Genomic DNA, 6,355 nt, shown 5'->3' with positions numbered 1-6,355 from the left:
GGAAAAGGTTGTGATAGATTCAGCGCAACCTTGCTCAATATGAATCTACGCAACCTTGTCTGCGAAGATGTTCAAGCAGCAAGCGAAGCGGTGACAATCGGCGATCGTTTGTTCGTTTCTTTCGGCACAGCTCGGCTTTTCTACCAAGAACACAATGTTTCCATGCTTATGCTGTTGTTGTTTTTGTAGAGCAATGTTTCAATTTTTGGTAGGTGACATATTCAATTAAAAATAAATTCTGTTGGGATTCCAACCTACGTGCTCGTCGTAACTTTTCAAGCGCTTACCACCAACACCACCATTGACACTTGTATTGCGTTGTCCTAATTATGGTTTGGTTATGCATGAAAGAAATATACAATGGATCGCCGATTGTTATTTCTTTCTTTGCTGCTGCTGCGCATATGTATGTTTGTATGCTTGTGCATTATTGAAGTTATGCTGCTTTTTCTTTCGTTTGTCTTTCATTTCTGCGAATTCTCAACTATTTTATGTGACCTTTTGGTTGAAATACTCTGCGTTGGCCGTTGAGAAATTAAGGCTATACTTTACAGGATCAATTCTGTAGTTAGTCTTCATTTACATTTTTTGGAAATCCACCCGCGATGACGAGGTATATCGTTTTATCTGACAGTGTGAGGTTTAAGAAGTTCATTTCTAATTTTGTCTTGTGGCATATTAGAAATGATGTTTCTTCGAAAATCGTTCGCTTACAACGGATAAAAGGACTTCTGAGTGGCGATTTTAATGAAAAAAGATTCGGGGAGTCCCTATGCGCGGAAGAAGTTATAGTGATATTCAGAAATGCATATCATTTTGTATGAAAGAAAACTAGAACATTTAAATTCATTATGCACATTTTATAAAGCAAAGTCTAAATGAAGGAATTTTGACTCGGAAAGTAGTTCTGTCTCTTCGTTGTGGAAGGGAATATGCAGCGTAACCATCTCTCTTTTGTACTCTTCGAATTGGGTTGTCATATTATAATTTGTATATCTTATATCATGGTGTTTAGTCAATTTCTTGTATTCATTATTGGCGTTGCATTTGTATTGCGCACAAAATTGTGCCAAAGTAAACTGAATTTCTTTTTATTTTTCTTTGCAGTTTTTCAATAAATTTAAATAAGTTTCTTAATAAATTTAAATAAGTTTTTTAATTAATTTAAATAAATTTAAGTAATTTTACATGTATTTTCATTTATATTTAATTATCAATAAATTTTTTTTTAATTATTTGCCCTAGTTGTCCATTTTATTTTCTCATGCATTTCAGTCGATTTTTGTATAGAAATTTGACCGGTGTAGAAGCAAAATGCGAAACAATCATACATATATTATGTCGTTTGCACATTTGTCTGTATGTTTACGAAAGCAAATGTTCTACAAAAGCATATTTCTATACTTAAACAAAATTATTTGAACCATCGTATATTTCTTACATGCATAACGAAACCATACTTAAGACAACAATATCAATAGTAGTGTTGGTGGTAAGCACATAAAAAGTCACAATCTGAACGCAGGTTCGAATCTCGTCGGACTTAGTCTTTAATTTTTGCATTTTAACATCGTAATACTATACTAATAAATATTTTTCTTACTAATAGAAATTAAATTTGTCACAGCAATATACCTAATCTACATACATATATGTACATAATAATGCTGTGATAAATTTAATTTCTATTAGTACGAAAAATATTTATCTTTCTATCCTATCTTGTGTATCTGCACATGCTCATATGAATGTATGTATACGCATGTGCGCGTTCAGAAATTCAAAGAATTCGCACAAAAAAAAGAGAGACGAAAGAAAAAAAGTCACATAAAATAGTTGAGAATTCGCAAAAATGAAAGACAAACGAAAGGAAAATAATGCGCAAGCATACATGAGCGTACTGTACTTATTGACCGCATTATTTTTGCGTAAAACCTTGGAATTTATTCATTAAAATCACCACTCAGACGTCCTTTTATCCGTTGTAAGCGAGCGATTTTCGAAGAAACATCATTTCTAATATGCTACAACACAATATTAGAAATGAAGTTCATAAACCTCACGCTGTCAGATAAAACGATATACCTCGTCATCGCGGGTCGATTTCCAAAAAATTGAAATGAAGAATAACTACAGAAATGATCCTGTGAAGTATAGCCTTAATTTTTCAACGGCCAACGCAGAGTATTTCAACCAAAAGGTCACATAAAATAGTTGAGAACTCGCAGAAATGAAAGACAAACGAAAGAAAAAGCAGCATAACTTCAATAATGCACAAACATACAAACATACATATGCGCAGCAGCAGCAAGGAAAGAGGTAACAATCGGCGATCCTTTGTATATTTCTTTCATGCATAACCAAATCATAATTAGGACAACGCAATACAACTGTCAACGGTGGTGTTGGTGGTAAGCGCTTGAAAAGTTACGACGAACACGTAGGTTCGAATCCCAACAGAATTTATTTTTAATTGAATATGTCACCAACCAAAAATTTAAACATTTTTCTACAAAAACAACAACAGCATAAGCATGGCAACATTGTGTTGTTAGTAGAAAAGCCGAGCTGCGCCGAAAGAAACGAACAAACGATCGCCTATTGTCACCGCTTCGCTTGCTGCTTGAACATCTTGGCAGACAAGGTTGCGTAGATTCATATTGAGCAAGGTTGCGCAACCTGAATCTATCGCAACCTTTTCCGAACTCGTATAAGAAGTATAACTTCAATAAATTCCTTTTGATTGAAATACTCTGCGTTGGCCGTTAAAAAGTTAAGACTATACTTCTCAGGATCATTCATTCCTTTCATTTCTTCAAAGAAATTAATGACCTTTAGAAATATGCATATTTGCATTATTTCGTTGTCATTTCCATATTCGTAGCAATAGAATTTCTATGGCAGAAGTATAATGGCCGCCGATTTTCACCCCTTGCCGCTGTAGCAGTTTCGCCTGCAAATATGCGTAAATATGTATGTACGTATACGTATGATCGTGAATACATATCGGCGCAGATTTTTGCGAGAAGCACCAGAAAGTTGTGCAATTTAAGATTTTTGGCTTTTGCCATCGTCGCGAAAAGACGACTTGTTGGCAAAGAAAGATGATTACGCTGCATATTCTCTTCCGCAACGAAGAGACAGAACTACTTTTCTTCTCAAAGTTCCTTCATTTAGACTTTGCTTTATTCTTCATTTTATGTGCATAATAAATTTATAAAATGTGAATTTAAGTTTTTTAGTTTTCTTTCATACAAAATGATATGCATTTCTTGGAATATCACTAAGAAGTATAACTTCATCCGCGCGTAGGGACTCCACGCATCTTTTTTTATTTTTAACGCATATAGGAGTACTACGCGAAAGTACTTCAGTCACCCCGGGTATTCGCTCGGCCGGGGTTATTTTTTTTAGAGCGCGGCCGAAGGCCGCCAATTTCATAATAAGTTCTAGGTGATAGTGTAATATAACATATTAATATACATATATAATAATACTAGAGGACCCGTCCACGCTTCACTGTGGCTGATACATACATAGATAATACTACTATTACCATCTATATGATTTCTATTAGTTGGATAATAACTATTAGTTAATGCGATACAGCATTTTTGTGAAGCAACTTGTGTTAGTTTATAAAAAAATGGATCATAAAGCATTTCGGTTGTTAATAAAGCATTGCTTTTGGATGGAAAATACTGTTGAATTTGGGCTCAGGGAAATCCACCGTTGAAAAGATATTTGCTAAGCTGGAAACAGGCGAATTGAGCACCGAGGACAAAGATGCTCTAAAGATTCGAAAGTAATGTGCAAAGTGGGTGCCACGCAAGTTCATAATCCAATGAAAACAACGAATAACTGATTCTGAGAAGTATTTGAGCGCTCTTTAATCGTAATAAAACCGAATTCTTGTGTCGGTGTGTGTCGACTGTCATTCTAGTGAACTGCATATGATGAACCGGTTCTTAGGCGTGGAAAGACGTAAAAGTCGGATGGAAAGGTTATGACATCAGTCTTTTCGAATGCATGTTGTATAATACATACTCAAGGACTGATTACTGAGCCAGTTATAATCCATTGCACTGTGTATTTAGTTGCAGTTCCTTTCTACTATTACAAATACATACTTAGAAATTGTATTATTTTTGAAGAAGAATCAGTATAAAATTGTAGGCATACATATATTCAAATAATTCCTGCAAATATGAATTTTGAACAAATGCTTATGATTTGAAATATAATTTTTGTAATTATGAGTTGTATTAAATTTTGACATAAAGAGATAAAGGGTATCCTATGTCCTCACCCTGGTTCTAAGCCACTTCCCCACCAATTTTCAGCCAAATCGGTTTAGCCGTTCTTCAGTTATAAATGTGTAACTAACAACAACTTTTTTTTATTTATAGATGTGAGGTTTGTTTTATTGTTTTTTTTATGAAGAAATGAAATATTGAAATTTTGAAAAAATGCTTATTATTTGAAATATAATTTTTGTATTTATGAGTTGTATTAAATTTTGACATAAAGATATAAAAGGTATCCTATGTCCTTACCCTGGTTCTAAGCTACCTCCCCACCAATTTTCAGCCAAATCGGTTTAGCCGTTCTTCAGTTATAAATGATGTAACTAACAACAACTTTCTTTTAAATATAAATATGTGAGGTTTTTTAGTGTTTTTTTTTTTTGAAGAAATGAAATATTCAAATTTTGAAAAATGCTTATTATTTGAAATATAATTTTTGTATTTATGAGTTGTATTAAATTTTGACATAAAGAGATAAAATGTATCCTATGTCCTTACCTTGGTTCTAAGCTACCTCCCCACGAATTTTCAGCCAAATCGGCTTAGCCGTTCTTCAGTTATCAATGGTGTAACTAACAACAACTTTCTTTTTTATTTATAGACTAGCTGACCCGGCAAACTTCGTTCTGCCCAAAATATATTTTTTTTTTTCATTTCAAAAATTACACCGGTATTGGTTTTAATAGAATATGAACGATTTTTCCTAATTTCATTGTGTATACTTTAAATACCGCCTTTTTTGTCCTTGACAAATTCCCAATATTGAAAAATAGTGAAGAAAAAATTATTTCTGAGTTTTTTGAACTGTTTTTGATAAAAAATTTAAATTAAAAAACATGATATACAGGCAGGTTCTGCAATTTACTTCCGAGTGAAATTTTGTGGAAAATACCTTCTGTACCTAATTTGACAAAATTTTTACAAATTTTACTCGGAAGTGAATTGCCAGAACCTGCCTGATAAACATTTTTTTCGAGGGTACATTAATGCTTTTTGAATTTAATTGCTTGAAAAATGCTACTCTTTTCAATAATGCTGACACATCGCGTCCAGGATTTGTTGACAATTTAATAAAATTAAGTTTGTACTATTCTCATTCAATTTTATTAGTTTTAATCGAGTCTCGAAAATATATAATTTTAGTACATATTTAGTTTAGGGCTGCACGGTACACGATATTTTTGGTTTTCTGTTCCGCGGCGTAAATAAACAGTGAGGAAGGTTTTCCAACACGGGAACACGCCACATAGAGCTGGCCATGTGAAAAGCAAGACATTTCTAAATATATGCCGCATACTTCCAGCGACTGTGACTTGTTTATTGTCATCGCAAATGCAAGTTTCACTGGGAACTGCAAACGTCTGAATTGGAATGGCAAATCTGTTGAAGTTAATGGAATTCGGGGAAGTAAGCATTCCTCTCTCTTGAACGGGCCTTTCAAAATGCTTGCCACTATTAAAATGTCCATTAGCTTGGTCACAATCAGTCGAGTACTATTGCACAGTTTGGGAGCATGAAGATTCCGTAGCATAATAACTAATATATAAATAATTATGAGGCGGCATTCCAGGCGGCATCAAAGAGTTTAAGAACTCCACTGGGTAATTTACTACCTCGTCTTCATTTTCAACGCGATCGATTGATTTATATGACCGCAGATCTCCCGGAATTTGATTTTGAATCGTCCAATTCAAGTCGTTGACATCCATATTTTTTGCTGCTAAAATTGCGCGCGTGCTTAACCAATCGTAGTTACCATAATTTTGAGCAATATTTGGATATACACTACTGATTAGTTCATATTTATTGGATGTGAATTGGCAAATCGTAGTTGGAATCGATATTAATCCACTGCAAGGATCTATCGGAACTTGTCCATTTCCGATTCGCAGAAGCTCTTTTGAAAAAACCTCCGCAGTTCTATTGTTTTGCAGCAAAACTCGCATATTCATGGTCAATGAAATGGTTTTAACAAACCTCCACAAATGCGATGACTTTAGACATGCGTTTAGCTCATCCGCCGCTGTTGATTTTGGAATCACGGGAAT

At 34.1% G+C, this 6,355-nt stretch overlaps 2 pseudogenes; one reads left to right on the top strand and one right to left on the bottom strand.

Annotated features, from left to right (window-relative positions):
• Positions 1–537: 537 nt before the first annotated feature.
• Positions 538–740, top strand: LOC126757736 (small nucleolar RNA U3; annotated as a pseudogene).
• A 1,218-nt stretch (positions 741–1,958) lies between these two features.
• Positions 1,959–2,161, bottom strand: LOC126757720 (small nucleolar RNA U3; annotated as a pseudogene).
• Between the last annotated feature and the right edge of the window lie 4,194 nt (positions 2,162–6,355).

Source organism: Bactrocera neohumeralis, chromosome 4, assembly GCF_024586455.1.
Source record: "Bactrocera neohumeralis isolate Rockhampton chromosome 4, APGP_CSIRO_Bneo_wtdbg2-racon-allhic-juicebox.fasta_v2, whole genome shotgun sequence".
NCBI classification, from domain to species: domain Eukaryota; kingdom Metazoa; phylum Arthropoda; class Insecta; order Diptera; family Tephritidae; genus Bactrocera; species Bactrocera neohumeralis.
This window is presented reverse-complemented; position numbering and strand designations above follow the sequence as displayed.